Source organism: Halyomorpha halys, unplaced genomic scaffold (assembly GCF_000696795.3).
Source record: "Halyomorpha halys isolate HHAL.00 unplaced genomic scaffold, Hhal_1.1 Scaffold167.1, whole genome shotgun sequence".
Lineage (NCBI taxonomy): Eukaryota > Metazoa > Arthropoda > Insecta > Hemiptera > Pentatomidae > Halyomorpha > Halyomorpha halys.
In genome coordinates this window covers 138479-158256 of record NW_027106937.1, presented here as the reverse complement: position 1 = coordinate 158256, position 19778 = coordinate 138479, and positions in this window count along the sequence as shown.

Sequence of the window (19778 nt, the reverse complement as noted above, 5' to 3'; positions counted from 1 at the left end):
AATTCCAGTGTTAGGTAGGGGAAAAAAATAAATAGCTATATTTTAACCAATAAATTTTAACCTCTGAATATTTAGGCATTCTATTTTTAAAACTACTTCCTTACAAGAAGGTCTTACCTTCACTACTGAGGCCAATTTTAATAAGTTTCAGCAATAATTCAATAAATGAAAAAAATTAACAACTAAGCTTACAACCAATTTGAATGGGCTGAACTTGAAAAATCAGATAAAACTTTTTTTGTTCTAGATTGCCTTATATATATGTACATAAATGACCCTTTATATAGAAATATTACATAATTTTTTTAAATATGATTTACAGCACTATGAGGTTGAGGCGTGAATAATGTCTTGAAGATTGTTTGTTTTTGACATTCCTTTACTTATTTCATAGTAATGTACATACATAATATTACTATTGGATGGAGAGGGTCGTTTAATGGAAAATGTGGGTATGTTTGTATAACCGCAAATTTTGACTTATCCTTAGTTATATGTTTATCGTTTATAGGTGCCCACGCTCAGCGGAGAAGGGGGTGAGTCAGAGGAAAATAATAAAAAATTAATAAATAAAGTGGAAATAACGAAAACCCGGAAGCGTTATGCCCACAATATAGCTAAAATATACCACTATATAAACAATTGTTGAATTATGACCACTGGCGAATACCTTTACATATAGATAACAGAAAACCTAGGGATGTTACCTACCCACCTGTTGAATTATCGTAATATTCCGTGAACAATAAAAAAACATAAGTAAATTAACAAGTTGAAAGCAGAGAAAGAACGGCAGAACTATATGTACAAAAGTTTAATAATAATAAGAAATATATATACAGAAAATGAAAAAGGAATTCTTATCAATTAATAAAACAATTAAAACTTATAGGTTGACTTAAGCTTAACTTAAATGCTTAACCTTAATATTATTCTTTTATCCAGAGCATGATGAAGAAACGTCACTGCACTATATCCCCACTTCTAGTGTTAATGACCGTCCATTGAAGTAGAACACCATAATTTTGAAAAACAAAACATATAAGATGACATTTCTCATGGTGCTATTTCGGTTCAAACAGTAAAGACAGAGGGCCTTCAAACCATTACCACTTCACATTGAACAATCGTAACGTGTTCTAAAATCAAACTGTCACCTTCACAAAACCAAAACCCACTCGTCTGAACATACGTGTTCAAAATCAAAACTTTCGCCTTCACCAAAAAAAACAATACCCACTCCTCTAAAACATATCGCCAGTGTTTTTATTTCACCATGGCAACCGTAACATTTGCGATTTGACGTTGATGTTCTGTATTGTCATCAAAGCGAATACTTGTTTATACTGCAAATTTCCATGTGCCTGACCTTATTCACTTGTATATAAATTCTCGTTACTTAGCATGTTCCTCCACTTCGTACTTCAGGCCATCAGGACTTGGCTCACTGGTACGGACAGGAAGGTGGAGGGACAAAAAGAGACGAAACTTGCAGACTCATGGTAGAAGAGAGGCTGCTAATATATTCGTCAGTTAGGGAAGGCTGATAGGTCCCTAGTGCAGAGCCTTGTAACCGGCTGTGGCTATGCAACTTTATGATTTACCGAGCCAACTTCCTCCGCTCTCTCTCGCAGCTCTAATTAAACAATTAATTTGCCTTAACATTCGTCATCTTGCCTCTGGGCCAGTAAGGGGTCAGTCTTAGGCCGGAGCAAGTTTATTATTTATTTGTTATAATAAAATCCAATATCAAATCGAATAAGATAAATATCCCGCCAGTGTTCATTAACAGAAAACCTTTTTCAAAATTGAAACTTTGTAAAATTTTTAAATATATAAATCATGTTATTTGGAAACACAAAACACTTGCTAAAATTAAAAGAAATTTTTATTTAGCAATATATATAAGTATTTAAGTATTTAAATCATTGTTAATTTTAAACATGGGCCGACAAAATATCGAAATTGAGAAGCCAAAAATTATTTGATTTCATTCATTTTGTCCTAGTTTTGTTAAATCTATTATTGTTAGAAATGTTAACCAGGATTTCCCCATAAAACATTTCCAATATTAGATACCATTGAAAACACTGTGTTATTCGAAATGAATAAGTTTTATTGTTTTCAAAAACAATATTTGGTTTTTTCTTCGTCCCATAGTTTTATTTTTAAGTGATGGAGGTTTTTGGATGTACAATATGTTAATAAAAAAAATAAAATGGAAGAAAATTCTAAACAACTGCCCATTTTGTATTTTCCTACGGTTTGAAGTTTGGGTTTATTATTTTATTTGGCTAAAATAGTGATTCATAACCTCAGTAGAACACTAAGCCGGAAAGTGTATGTATGTTTTTGTTAAGTTGCTCACCCCTATTCCAGACGTGGAGCAGAGAAGGTCCTCTTCGTATATTTAAAATTTATCTAGCTTAAGTGAGTTTATTCAGTTACTTTTGTTGTGCATTTCCATGGTAAAATCTTTTATCTGATACAAACATCAAGAAAGCTGAATTATATAATAGGAATCCGCGAAACATCCCAAGGCTTGCGACCAACCACTAGTTCCCAGACCACCAGTTAAGCTAAAAGGCCTCTGCTCACGTGCTAAAGGTAGTGAATTGATACTGTCACATCAAAGCTATCGATGATAGTGTCAGGGTTCTCATTGGATGTTATTGGTTTGGTTATGGTTCTCATTGTTATGTTATGTTATAGTCCCCTTAGAGTAATTCCAATGATACATTTATAGTATTAATTGTCTGCTTATATCGATTAAAAATAATAGAACAATAAATATGTAAAATATCTTCAGATAAATGACCTGGAAACCGAAATAAGAATCAGAAGACTGAGATTCTACGGGCACATGATGAGAATGGACCAAAGGAGACTAAACAAGAAACTCTTTGACAGAATCCGTGAAGAGCGTTGGAGAATATGTGAAGCAATAAGAGAAGAAACAAAGAAATTGAAAATAACAGACTAGGACTGCCTGGATAGAGAACAGTACGGAAAAAAAAATTGAAGCACATTCTGTAAAATTGTGTTCAGCGATGAGGCGCATTTTTGGCTTAACGGGTTTGTTAATAAGCAAAATTGCCGCATATGGTCGTGCGATTTGACACCTCTCGATTATTTCCTGTGGGGCTACGTGAAGTCACTGGTTTATGCTGATAAACCAGCAACAATTGACGCCTTGGAGGCCAGCATTGTTCGTGTTATTCGTGACATACGGCCAGCAGTGCTCGAAAAAGTGGCCCAAAATTGGACGTCCAGAATGCGCTTCGTCAAGAACAGCCGCGGTGCCCATATGCCCGAAATCATTTTCAAATGTTAATGTCACGTATTGATCTTTCGAATAAAAAAAAAATGTTGATTACAATTTATTTTTTTGTGTTATTTTTTACAATTTCAAGTTCTATCGGGCTTAAAAAAACACCCTATATAAGCAAAACCTTTCCGTATTATCAATAATAAATTATATTACCCCGTTAATGATAATCTTCCTCTTACTATAAATTTCGCAGAATAGCAATATCATTATGAGTATAATGATATTGCTTTAACTAGGTTTTAAATTTTATGGGATAAATTGTTATTCTATTTTATTGAAAAAATATTCTTTAGAATTAGATTATGATCACTAAAATTTCATATATTTCTTTAATGTTATAAATTAATCTGCGATTAATGTAGTAATTGATCTGTATTAAATAATTTGAATGAATGTCGATCATTTTATTTCCAACATAATCGTTTGTAAAACGAATAATTTAGCAAGGTTTGTATTCATTGAATAAATAATAGCTTATATTCAGTTTTATGAACAATGATCTGCATGCAACGTAATAATTCTGATTTTTTAGGAAATGTTTTTACTTGCAGCGAAACGATAAAGTATTCATTAAAAATTGATAAAGTATATTCGTCTAAATGGTTTGAATTAATTTAATTTAACTAATGGGAAGTTTTAACAGCCCATAACATAACTATCTGTCTTTATTATTCAATAAAATATTTAACCTTTGATTCATTATTTATTTGTATATGTTACTTTTTTACGCCATTACTATAATTACTAAAGTTTTAATACTATTTTTCATACTACAGTAAACTAGAAATAAACAAAGGAATGTTTCGTTGATTGACATTTGTTTGATCCTCAATTGTTATTATTATGTTACATAAATATGTTGAAATACTATCTACATATATAAGCAAAACCTTTCCGTATTATCAATAATAAATTATATTACCCCGTTAATGATTATCTTCCTCTTACTATAAATTTCGCAGAAACGCTTTATGCCCGTTATTTGTCTGAATGGACTGGATTTATTGAATTTGAGTTCTCATTCCGAGAAGGGTTAAAACTGATTCGTGGTAAATACTTACTTTATACGAATTTAATTCTTAGTGAATAAATATTTAGCTTAGTTATGTATTCTCTTTCGAGAAAGTGCTGAAGTTCAAATTCTGATGAACAAAATGAATCCAGATTCCAGGACCAGTTTCCCACGCATTACAAGCACGAATTTGCTTCTGATTGTTTTAATAACGTTTTTATATAATATAATAATATGTAAGTAAATCGTTATAAACTACTTACAATTGTGTATTGACGTCAAATAATATACTGAATTGATCGGATTGTGAAAGATGAGTATGAATAGATCAAATAGATATGAATGCAAACATGGCTTCTATGATCCAAACTTTTAGAATTGGTTAAATCATCAATTAATGATTTGAATCTTGAACGAAAACGTTTTCGAGTTCAGTACACGAGTTAAAGTTGCATTTCAATCAACAAAGTGACGAAAACGCATTACAGAATGCAACAGTTTACCTATTCAATTAATATTCGGTCACACTCGGGCCTGTTGTTAATTCCTATTAATTTAGCGTTGATTGAATTCTCTGATTGAACTACAATTTCATTGAAATTGATCAGATGCAGAGCTAGGAGATAATATAAGTGTTGCAATGTCTGTGATAACACACAAACATACATACACACATATATATAGATATATTGATAACTTTTTTCTTGAATGTTAATTATATGTATTTTTGAGGTTATTGAATATCAGCCAATAGAAAAACCAGATAGAGGTGGACAACTTAATTGTTTGCATAGTCAAGCCTTACTGTTAATGAAATAAACAGTTTTCTAAAAAATAATTTCTATGATTAATAATTATAAACATCCCTTATAATAAATTAATAATAAAACTATTACACTGTGTTCTACATTGCTGTGAAACCACTAAATCTTTAGTTTGTGCCAGAAGTAAACAGAGGTGAAATGAAGGTCTAGGTGGGTTTGTTTTTGGTTTTTCAAAATAACCGTTCTTTCTAGCAGGTAGTCAGTAGTCTGTTGTTTCTCTATTTTTATATTTAAGGTTATTAATTATGCTTTATGTGTTAATAAGTTTAAATGCCTAATAATCAGGAGAAACTATAAGAAACAAATTTTTTTTTTTAGACGAAATCGGTATGATTTTGTACATATGTAAACCGAAAGCAAACATCTGTTAAAAAAAAAAAAAAAAAAAAAAAAATCGCACATTTAAGCGCTTAAAAAGACATAATTGATGATTTAATAGTTGCAGTTTCAAAAAATGTGTATAAGAAGGAATTAAAAACTATAAAAATTACAGGACTTGTGTCTGAACGTTTGAAAAATAAATTGTTCCTTTTGGTAAACTGGCACAAAAGTAATTTTAAATTTTCGCGGAAATGTAAAAGCTCATTTATTTTATAGTTTTAAGCACTTTATTTTTATATTTATATTATAATTTTATTCTCTTTTTTTCAGGTAAGTTGAACTTTTTTTGCTGAAATATTGGGTGAGTGTTTATTACTTTCTAAAGTACCTCTGGTGAATACCAGAAGGTGATTCTGTAGGTTTCCAAACTAAAAGTTATCAAGATGTTAGTACTATAATTGATGTCTATAGGTAACTAATCTAGCAAGAATGTATGTAGATATCTCAATGTATTTTATGTATAATATGTAGTTTCGAAGATTAAGGAAAAAAATAGAGTAATGTAGGGTCTTTCATTTCCGTTTGACTTAATGTTCTCAAGCAATTCTCCGTCAAAGCAATTCGATTTTCATTTCCCCTTCCAATTTTCTCATACAATATTTTCTTTTTATTGACAAAGCGTGAGAGGAATCAAATTAATTGAGGTCTCCCAGACAATTCCTCTGTTCTTTTTGGGAATAATATTATGCACTTGGAGACCAGTTGTTTATTATCGGAAGAGGCTGGGGAATTTATCAAAGGGCCCAGTGGTTCTCAAAGAGCTTGATAAATGTTGCCTCGGACTACATGCATCATACATCCGCTCTCAAAGAAATCAAGGATAGCTGCTCTTTCATTGGTCCTCCCCCCCCACTCAGTCATTTGCACCCTTCTTTTTCCCCAATTCCTCTGCCCTGTTTCCATTTTCTATTTCCTTTTTTTTTTTATTCCTCTAAGGTTTTTTTTTCTCTCTGTAAAAAAACAATTTGTGCTCTGTTCCAGTATTTATGGTTCTCGTGAGATTGATTTAATCTTTATCTTGAGAATGGCAATCTTTTAATACGATTGATTAAATACTATAAGAAATAAGACAGGGATAGTTTATTGATCATAACATGACGTGAAAAATTCTATTGACTGTAATACACCAATTAAGGAGGATGTTGATAAAAGGTGCCGTAAGAAATAAAACAGTAATATTTTTTTCTCGGCATTTTTTATCACATTCCTTCTTTAATGACTTAAAAAATAAGAGACTATAATAATGCACAATATTAGAAGAATAAATTAATTTAGTGAAATTACATTGGTGAATAAAACATAGCTAAAACAGAATACATACATACTAAAACATAAATCAATTATTATGAATAGCAATAGGTATGTAGAGAAGGAAAGGAGGGGGAGTTAATGTTATTAATGAGATTAAAAGGCAATTTTATTATATAACAAAACAAAATACAAGATTCAAGAGAATAGTTATTATTGAATTTTTATTTTTCTAGTTTAATTTTATTAAATATTACTTTTAGTTTATTATATTTAATAATGATAATGCACTTCTTTAATTCGCCAAGAAATACAAATTATTTCACCTAAAACGTTTGATTCTAATTATCCATACTCAGAGGTCGTCCCAAGATAATCATATGTGCCATTTTGTTAAAAATAAGTTGCCGATTTGAGCTTTCATATTGCCAGATCTCAGCAAATTTTTAATATTGAGGATATTTTAAGGAATTATAGAATGTAAAGCTATTTAAATAATTAAATATCATCATCTTCTAAAAGATTATTGAATTCCTTAAGAATTAAAAACCAAAACAAAATACATTGAAATAGGACCAATATTTTTCTTTATTTTATAAAAGTCCCATTCATCTGTATTTTGGTTTTTTAAAACATTTATAATATCTTCCGGACACAATCGAGATAACTATTTTCTTTTCTCATTCTAGATAATTTTGTTTGTTGATGCATATCAGTTATATATCAATTAAATATTAATAATATATGATATTATTAAGTATCCTTAATAATATTTTATTGTTCGTTAGTTACTGAAAAAATAAATAAATAATTATTGTAAAAGACCTTTTTGGAATATTTTTAGCAGTTTTATTTTTCTTGTATTATAGCCCACTTTTAAATTTTATGTCTTTTATATCTATACTTTCTTGTATAATTCTTAGTTCCTACAACTCAATGTAATATTATTTATTATTTCAACTATAACTATTTCCTAGATATTATGTTTATGGACACTTTTTCAATTTTTGTTTATAAATTATGATTCTTTTTTTACTCTATGTTCTTCGTGTTCCACGTTATCTTTGTTTTATATTTATATTTTAAGGAATTATAACAATTCTTCATTTTTTTTAAATTTAAATTAAATAACCAATAAATAAAAAATTCAATCTATTGAATAGAAGGAAGTTTTGAGTCGTTGAATTTGTGGCACGTTGTAGCCAGTGACCTTTTCCAAGCTGATACCGTTGCCATGTTTTTTAAGTGGGTTTGAACGGGCTGTGGGAGTGGTAAGTGCGTTTATATGTATGTAGGAGTATCTTTGGTATATGCATTGGAATGCATATAAAAGTCTATGATTCTCATGAAAAATAGAAATTTACTTACTAAAATATACCTTATTTATGAATATTATAAATTTTATCATGTTTATTACGTAATTAAATTTAAAAAAACAGAAAAACCCTAATCTAAACCATACAAGGTTTTTTTTTTTCTCCCTCTCTTTTTATTGTCACTAAAGTTAATACAATACATAAATTTGGCATAAAAAAGGTATGCTTAGGCTAGACCTGAGATCCTTTAACATACAGTATATGTATTTATGCAAATTTATATATATTTGGTTATCAGAACTGAAAGCGAGAAAGGAAATTTTGTTAATTGGGAAAAGTGGAGCTATTAAATCTAAACTACCCCGATGTTTATGAACACAAGTGAGTTATGTAACATAAAATAGGATACGTATAATATAATGATATATTCAAAATATATTGTATTGGATATATTTAGCTGTTTTGTCATAAATTTATTTGGAACCGTATAAGCAAGATATTTTTCTTCAGATCATATCCAGGTGTCAGGGTTGAAAATGTTCCAGGCTCGGTGAAGTATAAAAACATGTCAAGAAAAAACTCTTTTTATAAACCAAATTTTTTAAATGTATTTTACGGGTAGGCAAAAAAGAAGGCAGAGAAGGATGAATAATTTGTGATATTGTTGATGAAATAAAAAAAAAAATTAATTACTTCAAAGAATATTACAAAGGTGAATGGCTTGGAATTCGTAATTATCGTATAATATAAGATCAAAGAAAAAGGATTGACAATACTCATGGACTTTTCTGTTCCTAGTTATTATTAAATTAATTAATCTCAAATTTATTTATAGCAAATTTGAGATTAATTAATTTAATATTTTTGTTAAATAGAGGTTTATAAGTAATATAAATAATTTTAGTATTTTCTCCGCAGATAATAGGCTATTGGACTGTATCGAAGGTGAAGTCTGTGAAGAGAATGATATGTGTTCGTTTTATATCTGTATCACGATTCCTAGAATATGATTTTAGTATATAAGTGTACCTCTTTCCGCCCTTATAACTTGAAATTCGTTATTTAGAGTTATTTTCAACAACATCGTAGCATTAAAGTGGAGTAGAATTACATTCAATATTTCGTCACGTTTTGAGCTCTTCTGCAACCTCTTGAGATCAAGTTAGGTACTGATTTTTATATGTGAATTTATTTAGCGTTAAAGAAGGAACTTTTTTTTTGTATTTTTTTGGTCCCTCGTGCCTCCCAATTTACCGATTTTATTAATTTTTTTATTTTGTAGGGCTCGCAATATGCGTTTAATTGCTGCAGATCAGATACAACCCTCTGCGTAGTATATGAAGGATTTGTTTTTGTTAAAATAACGCTCAAATTGCTCCGACGAGTTTAATAAAACTTGCCTGAAGCTTTCCCCTGGGTCCCCAAAGATTCTGTATAAGAATTGAATCCTCGAGAAAAACCAAGAAAAAAAAGTTATGAAGAAAACTTGTTTTGAGAATAACTCATTTCCGCTTGTTTAGATTTGACGTGGTCACATTACGCGTAACTCATTTACATTTCTTTTCTAATGAAAATGAGGGGGAATACAATCTTAGTTACAGATTTTTATTTTTTTCAAGGATTTTCAATTCGCAACAAAACGTCTTTGGTCTTAATACATTGTTCCTATGAGGCCGATGCCTGAATTTATTTGCCTTTAATTTTTGTAACGGAGTAGATCAATGAGTAAGGCTCTGTGCTCATATCTCTCCAGTGCACTTCCATCCCAGCTATTGTAGATAATTACATATTGTCAGTTGCGGATTGCAAAAACCTGCAGTCGACTTTGATTTTTGACTTAAACACATCCTTACACAGCCGATGACTTAGAAACAGTTATTGTTGTTGTCTCGGGCTTTAGGGCGTAAAACCCTGAGGTCATCAACGCCCATGTTTCGTGCTTTATATTCTATTTCTAAAATTCTATTTCACTTTAAATAATTTCGAAAAAAAAAAAATTAAATGATTACTTCTGTTAGTATTTTTTATTACGTATAACAGATTTTCTGGTTTAAATCTTATTCAAAAGGCCATTCCTTTTTAAGGAAACTAAGACCATCTCCACGTCCTTCTGGTAATCATTCAGAGCATTCGATACACTCGGTCCTACTCCCAATCTACTTGTGTTCACAGAATATAAATGACATTTCTCAAATATATGACTGATCGTAAGTACACTGTTGCAGTATTGACATTTTGGCGGTGGCTGCTTACTGATCAGATATCTATGAGTTAAACTCGTATGACCTATTCTCAATCTGGCAATAGCTACCTCCTCCCTGCGATTGGAACGGTTTGATGTGGTCCATGGTTTAGTGGTTTTTTTGATATTTTTTAATTTACTTGGCGGGCTTTCATCCCACATGGCTTGCCAACTAGATAATATCTCATTTTTCATTGGAAGACTTATTTCTTGTGGTGTCAGAATGGCCGTGCCCTGACCTGGAAGAGCAAGTGCTTGTTAAGCTGCATTGTCCGCCAGTTCATTTCCAGTGATCCCCACGTGACCCGGCACCCATATAAAGAAAACAGTTTTTCCCAAGTTTTCGAGCATGTTGGTATAATTGTGAATTTTTATGATCGCCGGGTGTTTCGGGTAAATGATCTTAATGGCTTTTAGTGAAAGAGTCGGTAATGATAACTATGTTAGTATTCGTTACTGTCATGGAGAAGTGGAGTGCTGAGGCTATTGCATGTAATTCAGCTGTATATACACTGCATAATTTATGCAGTTTTATTTTATGGGTTGAGTTGTTTGTGATGAAAGAGGACGCTGCAGATTCGTCAGATTTTGATCCATCAGTATATATAAAAAAAGGATCAGGAATATTTTGACAAAGACGTGAGAACCTAGTTCTATATTCAGTAGGTGACGTACTACCTTTGGGAAAGTGGGATAATTGGAGCATTGTATTTGGTAGCCTGTGTGTCCATGGAGGATTGATGACTTCGGGGATGTACAGAGGTATTTCTTTAAAGAACTCAATAGTAGTATGTGTTCTTTCTGCCAACGGGAGTGTTGAATTTATTTTATTTCTAAAAAAATTTGAATATGTAGGTATTATGCGTAGGGTGATCGTTTTGAGGGTATAATTTCGAAATATAGTTTATCGCCAGTTTTTTCCTTCTGAATAAAAGAGGAGGTAGTCCAGCTTCAGAACACATACTAAGAATGGGGCTAGTTCGAAAAGCGCCAATTGCGATACGTATCCCTGTATGACGGACCGCATCTAGTTTGGCAAGGATTCGGTGTCTGGAAGAGCCGTAAATGAAATATCCATACTCCATCATCCAGCATATCAGAGTCTGGTATAGTTTGATAAGTGTGTGTCTGTCTGAGCCCCAAGAGATGCCGCTAAGAAACCGTAATATATTTAATTTTTGTATTAACAACTTACAAACAGTTATTCTTTCAGTACTCAATTACCATAGTCGTTATAAAAAATAGTTGAAAATAAAATATCTAGTTTTTGAATTCTACGGCTCATAAAAAATACACTTGGAAAAATCTTAGCAGCTATGGTGATTATTTTTTTATGATTAAAGTTTCAAACTATATCTATTAATTATGTAGAACAATGTTCAGCTCAAAGTTTACGCTACGAAATTAAAGTTTAATAAATATTGCCAAAGCTATAAACACACAATTTTGCAGAAATGTAGGTTTGGATTCATATATAATATTCGGGTTCATTTCAATATAAAGTTTAAAGTCAGCTAATTTATTTCGGTCCCTTTCTGACTTTTTTTTTGTTTAAATAGTTAATTTTAACAGTAGAAAATAAGTTATTTTTCAAGTAGATTATTAGTAGCCTGTATTGATAACCATACAAATTATATCTTAAACTCCGTGCTACGCAGCCGCAGTTACCTCTCTCTTAGAAGAATAACTTACTACGAGACAGCTGCGCTTGGAAAAAAGAAAACAGTAAATAGAAGCTAGCCTCCTGCACTCAGGCTAATGCAAGCTTTTAGGGGCCAGAGGGGGCGAAGTCCCTAGTGTTTGGATTTCAAAAATAGTTGTTCACTGAGGGCATGTACCGTCTCATATCTGTCACCAAGGCGCCGGTTAGGTGTCTACTCGATGTCCTCCCTTGTTAGTCTATTTCTAGAGCCCTTTTGTTCCAGCCAGGCTATCCATATAGTGCCAGTCAAGTTTTGGGTGCAAGATAAATAATGTATAGGATATGTTTTAAGAATATCATGCATTTGTTTACCTTTTTTTTAATTTGATTAAAGTTCGACCAAAATGTTTATTATGACTGGATTTTAAAATATCTACTGCCGTTAAGAAAAAAAAAAAAATTATTTAACTTTTTTCCTTTTTTTTTTATAAAATAATAAATATTAAAATAATAAAGAAAATAAAGTTACCTCCGTCCCATTGCCTTTAAAAAAGTTTAAATTTGAGTAAGGTTGTGAGAAAGACTCTGACAATTTAACTGAATTATTTATTAATTTTAAAATTATTTTTATATTGCCCTTACCTGTATGGTAAGGGGAAGTTTAATTTGATTATATTATTATTGTGTAAGTGTGTGTGATAACTATCGATTTATAAATCATAATATATAACTGTTAACTAATAAACGCTCATGGGGTTACCATAAAATGAAAAATAAATAAATAAATGAAATGAAAGAAAATATATGTGCAATACAATCCTACTTCTAATACCAATGGAATATATTTGTATGATGATTGAGTAATTTAAACATTTTTTATTGTAAACTGGACATTAAAAACCAGATTATAGTGTATAGAATTATACTCTTCTTAATGCTTTGTACATCCATACGAAATGATCTTCGGCATTTTCCACAAACCCCTCCACTCTATTCGATTTAGAAACCCGGCAACTGAAGAGTGCAAGACAATATTGCCGCACAATCCGATTAAGAAATATTAAATTCCGTTTACAAACGGAACCGGATAACGAACTAAATCCCGAAGGGTGGAAGGAATTCATCAAAGGAACATCTTCCCAAAAAGTTAGCCTGGCGGAAGAACATAATCGGGTTTGTTCCATTATGATTCAGACATACGGATCCCGGTAACGAACCTCGAGGATCCATTCTTATTCTTGGAGGATTTTCCTTTTCTAGAGAACCTTCGAGATGAAAGGGGTTATGCTTTTCATTTAACGACCCGGAAAGCAAACATGCAAATGGAAATATTGGATTTTCTAGTAGCATCGAAGTATTCGGGCACTCTTTTTTGAATAGTAACTATTAGTGTAAAGTGGGTTATATTTTCGATTTTCAAGAAAGAAATATTCTCTTTATACTACATAATTTATACTAGTGCTAAATAAATCCTTCTTCGAGAGGATCAAACATTACCTATTCAAGTATATGTGTTAGGCAACAGGGAAAGAATTTGGTTGCGTGACTATCTGTTGGTGATACAATATGTGTTCGGACACAATCGATAGAACCACAGTTTTCATTTTTATTAAATTTTCAGGTATTATGCGGATTGTTACTTTAAATGGTCTCCATATTAATTTCATTAAATTCTATCAGTTGTTTAATTAGTAGTAATTTATTAATTAGTAGTTACTAATTAACACTATTACAACACCTATATTTCGAAAACGGCTTGTCTAATCTGGTCTCAAGTTTGAGAAGTTGGAGATCCGTACTGATATGGTTTATTATAACGTTTAGGTGAGAACAGAATCTCTATTTTTTTCATACGCATGCCCTAAGGTATATTCCATGACACACATGCGTTTAAAAAATAGCTGGTTTGGATTTAGCTTAAGTTAGAGAAAATACGTGGATTAGTTTAAATATTTTCTATTATAAATCTACTTTCGCTTACCCATGGGAAAAACTTATTCACTGAATACGCCTTTTTATCCTTGTACATATGCTGAAAGAAAAAAAGAAACAAAAATAGGATTATTTACATAAAAGAAAATTTAGGAGGGGGATATATAGAAGTAGGAAACTTTGCATTTTACTTGGCACACGTTTTTAATTATTTATTTATATAATGTGATTTACGTCTGTACATAATAATAAATACAATAAATAAATATATGGGATGTTTCATTTACACTTGAAAATCTTTGGAAGGAACCCCCCTCCCCCCTTGGTGGTACTTCAAGCATTAATTTAAATTAGAAGGTCCCGTGGCCATCTTCTTTTCAGACGCCTCAGAGGATTATCAGGGATTGTTAAGGATGAGAGATTAAGAATTAATGGGTTAGGATGGGTAAGGAGTTTGGAATGAAAAGACGCATATCTGTTTTGGGCCAAATCTGCAACGATGGAATTTTAAGGTCTTTGTGGATTAGTTTATTTGTAACGTAATAAGGAGCATCAAGGATTTTGGATTGTAAGGATTGGATGCGGGAGAAATGTGATATTTTGGTAGAGCCCCAGAGCTCAATTACATATGTCCAAATTGGTCTAATTATCATAGTGTATAATAATTTTTTGTAGTAATTTTTGTAGTGATGTTTAGAGTGTTTGCCATATAGGTGTTGTAGCAATCGAAATCTACGAGCAGTTTTTTGTCGTTTCAGTCTTGTATAATTAAAATTTAAAACTACAATACTGAATGTGTATATAAATATAATTTTAAAACATTTCAAGATTCGAATGAAGAAAATGCAAAATGAAGATATTTCATTTTTTGACATTAATATTTTATCGCCATTTGTTGAACAGTGATTTCAATTAACATCACTCCAAACTCAAATGAAAATTCGATCTGGTTTCTCCAAAAATCGTTTATGAAAACATCTTGCACAGTGAAAGAATGATGAGCCTTTCAGTGTCCCTGAGAAGTATTGTTTAATACATTGTGATCCTATAATGATAAATATCCTTATTTATGCAAATGTTTAAAAATAATCTTAGTGTTGGCCATCCACAACAGTAATAAAATCTAGCCCTGACAGTAGAATATATAATCCATGGTCCAGAGAACTATACTAGACACATTCGTACGATTTCCTCATTGTTCTTTTAGCAAGAATACATCGGTTACACCTCCCAAAAGGCAGTATTGTTCTAATGTGGGTACGATCCATGCTACGATCCCTGCATGCTAAAATATGCAGCATAGAAAACTATTACTCAAGCTCCAGCTCTATTCGTAGAAACCACCCAAGTATATCTCACTGTCTTCCAACGCCCCTTATCCTAGTATTAGCTTATCCTCTACTCCTTAGAATTAAGCATAAATATCCTCTTATGCTTGAGATAAGGATATTCTCAACTAAGCTCCAGCGTTTGAGGGAACTCGAATAGAGTTGTTGGATTGTCTGACTCTATTATATTAGTTTTGTATATATTATTGTAAATAAATATATTTTAGTTTCTCGTGATAAAAAGTAACTGAAACCTGTAACATTCCACACCGCGGCGAATACTGTGACTGAGGAAAAACGGGAGCATTTCAACGTTACATCCTGATCACTGTTAGTTACACTTTGTAACATGTTTTTATGGTTTCTAAGTTTTTTATAATGAACATCATCATCGAAATTAAAATCGAGTTTTACTTAAAATATTTTAAAAAAATGAAAACTCGTAGCTCTTTACTTACTGTATATATAATTTATAGTAAATATAATTTACTGGATTCTTCGAAAATAGGAAAACGTGCATCATACAAAAGTACTGAGGATTACAAATTTGAACTTAAAGCTTTCCAAAAACGAATAGTGTTCTGACACTAATGGAATGGATCAATGCGGACTAATAATCGAGATTGATGCAGACGGGAATGGAAAACATTCCTGAACGACAGAGCTCACTGTCAGGGGCAGATGTCACCCACCCACCACAGGAATTGTGTTTTACCACCAGCTCAATTTCTATGTTTCGCCTAAAGATTTGTTGTTGAATTTAATGTTATGTTTAACACATTGGTGATTGTTTGCTAGTAAATGGAAAATAAATATTTAAGCGTTACTCAATAACTCCAGATCATTTTTAATAATTTTTACAGGACTTTTTATGTCGCCTATGTCATCAGTATTGTACAATCTATGTAATAGGTATTGTACAACCGTTCCAAGCAACAATCGTAACCCGACATAAGCTTCTCAAAACATATAAAGCCACTGAAGGTTAGTATAAAATTTTATCTATAAAGGGCGCAAAAAAATTAATATTGAAAAATTGAATTAAGTTAAATTGAGAATGATTCAAAAGTAACTTAAAAAATGGGAAAAAATTGGAGACTGGTTTCCGAAAGTACTGCATCTAATAATCAGCTTTAATAATCTAATCTAAATAGATTTGCATAATAATAATAAATTAAGTAATTATATTAGTAATATGAAAGATAAAATTGCAAATAATGATACACAAAATATAATTTATTAAATTAATTGACACAATTGTGAAGGGGTTTGTATAGAAGAAACTTCCAAAAAATTAAAAACCAGTGTTGAGCAATACAAAGGTAATTGTAACAATGTCAAAATAATTAACACAATAGCACTAGCTCAACATAGCATTACACTTAAACATACATGATTTTTTTATTTTTTTGTATTTTATTTATTTATTGATATTTGCAACTGTACAAAAAATACAAGTAAATTTGATCATAATGACATAATGATATGATACAGGATGTAGAGAAACTACCCAGTAGAAACTACCCAGTAGAGTAGAAACTCTAAGAACAGTTTACAATATAAGGTCACGAGGCCATCTTCTTTTCAGGCGCCTTGGAGAATTGCCAGGAATAGAAGAGGAAGCAAGGTTAGAAACTAGTGGGTTTGGGTGGTTAGGGAGTTTATTATGGAAGGAATAATATCGGGTTCAGGCTAGATCGGTTACATAAGGAACATTTAGGTCTTTATGGATGGTTTTATTAGTAACGAAATAAGGAGCATTGAGGATTTTACGAAGGATTTTGGATTGTTAAGATTGGATACGAGAGGAATTCGAAGGTTTAGTGGAGGCCCAAAGCTCAACTCCGTATGTGCAGATGGGCCTTATTATTGTCATGTAGATCAGTCTTTTGTAATGAGTTGGAAGTTTAGACCGTTTGTCTAGTAAGTGCTGTAATAGTCGGAATCTGCGTGGTTTCCTGTGTTTACAGTCTTGAAACATGATTTTAATTTTTAAATTTTAGTTATAATGATTCACTCAAAAAATAAGAAAATTATATAAGTTATGATAATGCTATTAATTTTAAGACTGACACTTAACATTTATGTGCCCATTACATATATATTATTAATCATTAATATATTAATTTAAAATTAATCATCAATATTGATTTGTTTGAATAAATTGTAATAAAGTAGTGTAGTAATGTAATATGTATTTAATTAATGTTGTTTAACAGTTTTAAATCTTTCTATGGAATAGAGGTTGGAGATAATTGGTGTAGATTGTAATCTATTTGTTATCACCATTGTAAGAATAACCTGATTTAAATAATTTTTAATAGAATGGGTTTAGATTCTCCTCATTATTATTTTATATGAAATTTTATTTATTGATTTATTTAAAAAAACTGACAGCAATATATTATTGTTATTATATTGTCATATAATATAATATGGAGAACAGCTTAAATATAATATTTGAAGATATATTTATATTAAGATATTTGGTTTAAACAAGAAAATTGTGATTAGTTAATTTAATTGATAATGATAATTGGTAAACATAATAATGATAATGCATATCTCGTTGCTAATATCTTTTAGTAGGACACTTTTATACTTTTTTTTTATTTCAAAACGTCTCAAGGATAATATCTATTAATTAATTAATTTAAATGGTATTCTTCTTTTCGGACTAATGAGGTATCACAGCTTAAGCTTGAATATGTTATTATTTATTTACATCTATCAGAAAAAATGCTTTCTATAGAAAATTTCGGTTTTTGAAAAAATATGATGGTTTTTATGTTTAAAGTATTTTCTTAACATGGATGGTTCCACTGATTTTGAGCTTACGTTTTGTTTTCCTGGAGATTTTTGATACTATCGTAAACATTAGCATTCCTATATAATGTATGAAATTTGTACTTAATCAAATATTTATTCTTCTGAAATCATTATTGGATAAATAAATACAAAGGGAATAATCAGTTTTTTTTTTTTGCAAGCTTTTCTCAGTTTAATAGTACAAAGTTGTCGGTCTGCAAAAAGAGACTGTGCTTCCTGAATATAAACTGAAGGTGTTTAAAAATGCTGGCGTTGACAAGAGAAAGTTTTTATCTGTACACTACTATCATGGTAGCATTGTGTTGCTATGAAGAGAAGCAGTGCATTGAAGGAAGTACACTCTACAAAACGCGGTTTCATAATACATGCGCCTCTATATGATATATTATGTATAAAGTTATGAATAATTGTGCTATTATATATAATGCTATCTAATCTACATTGACTGTAACTATTACAGATGGTTTAATTAAATTGTTTTTAATTATCAATAACCAGCTAAATAATGGATGATAGTTAATTATAGTAGATAATTATCATAAATATTGTAACTGATGGAAGTAATTTCGAGTTAGGATTAGTATTGAGTTTGCCTTTCTCATTAATATGCTATTGTAATATTATAATTGGTTTATCTTAATGGCATATTAGCTATTACGAGAACCATTGTATTCACAAATTGCGAACTCACTAAAGTCATTTCAAAGGAATTAGTTAGAAAAAAAAGAGTTTAAAAAATGTCCTTTTATTCCTTTATAATAGTCTGAATTTCTCGAGGAAAGAAAACAGGATTCAAATGCAGAATTTCTGAAAAATCTTTCTTCAAAGTTCCTTCAATTTTTTTTTTGTTTAATTCTGAAGACCCTTTGTCTAGACTCGGTCAGAAGCTATCATTATTTTTCCTTTCTTTTTTTTCTAATTATTTTTTCAGTAAATTTTTTTTTTACTATTAATTCTTTAAAGATCATTTGTTTTCGTTGTTATTTTCTCAGGATTTTTTTTTGTAATTGATATTAATTATTTTTAATTATAAAAGTTCATAGTTATAGCATTATAAATGGTTAAGGGTGCCTCTCCCACGAGACTATACCTTCCCTGTACCCCTCCCTTATTATCTGTACCTGTTAAGAAACAAAACTAACAAACTGTGTGGATATCCATGTAAATCAAACCAGGTAATAAAAAAAAGAAAACGTAACTATAATATTGAATTTTTCTGAATTATTAATCAATTATTTACCCTTAAAATCTGTTACGTCCACTCAATGACACAAAATTAAGTTAGGTGGCTTTGATACTGATCCTGTTGGAAAACTGATACCCATGACCTAGTCTCCTAATACGCAGTTGGAGTTCCGAATAATATTTAGTCCACGCTGTTTTAAAATATTTATTTTTTGCATAACCGAAAAAGGTATGATTATTTTAACTATTTTTAATACAAAACACTTATTCGCTAATAAGGTTTACTATAATTTAACTAGTAAATTGTTGTTTTTTGCAGAAATTTCTTGTATTATATCTTGCTAAGTGTTCTCATATATGTATTGTGATTTTGTTTACTAAATTGAGTATTTCTGTGGTTTGAAAATATATTTAAAAAAATTGAAATATCAAATATACAGTGCATGCCAACAATTACTTACCACTGTTCTTTTCCTACACATTCAACTGCTCTAAGGGTAATTGTGAG